This window comes from Trachymyrmex septentrionalis, unplaced genomic scaffold (genome assembly GCF_001594115.1).
Source record: "Trachymyrmex septentrionalis isolate Tsep2-gDNA-1 unplaced genomic scaffold, Tsep1.0 scaffold108, whole genome shotgun sequence".
NCBI classification, from domain to species: domain Eukaryota; kingdom Metazoa; phylum Arthropoda; class Insecta; order Hymenoptera; family Formicidae; genus Trachymyrmex; species Trachymyrmex septentrionalis.
The window spans coordinates 467,545-468,037 of record NW_017304207.1 but is presented as its reverse complement, the minus strand read 5'-3'; positions in this window follow the sequence as shown (position 1 = coordinate 468,037).

Sequence of the window (493 nt, the reverse complement as noted above, 5' to 3'; positions counted from 1 at the left end):
CGATCCCGAAACAAAGCAGCAATCAAGCCAGTGGAAGACAGCTGGCTCTCCTCGTCCCAAAAAAGCTCGCCAAGTGAAGTCAAACATCAAGACAATGCTCATTTGTTTCTTCGATTGCAGAGGTGTTGTGCACGCGGAGTTCGTTCCCCCGGGTCAAACTGTCAACCAGAAGTTCTACTTGGAGGTTTTGAAAAGATTGAGGGAGAGTATCCGGAAGAAAAGGGCAGATCTTTGGCGCACAGGCGACTGGTTCTTCCATCATGACAACGCGCTGGCCCACACCGCCCTTTTCGTGAAGCAATTTTTGACCAAAAACGCCACACCCCCAATTGTCCACCCCCCATACTCACCGGATCTAGCCCCCTGTGACTTCTTTTTGTTCCCCAAATTCAAAAGGAATATGAAAGGAAAGCGTTTTGCCACTGTGGAGGAGGTGAAACAAAAATCGCTGGAAGGCTTAAAGGACATCCCGATGAGTGAATTTAAAAACTGT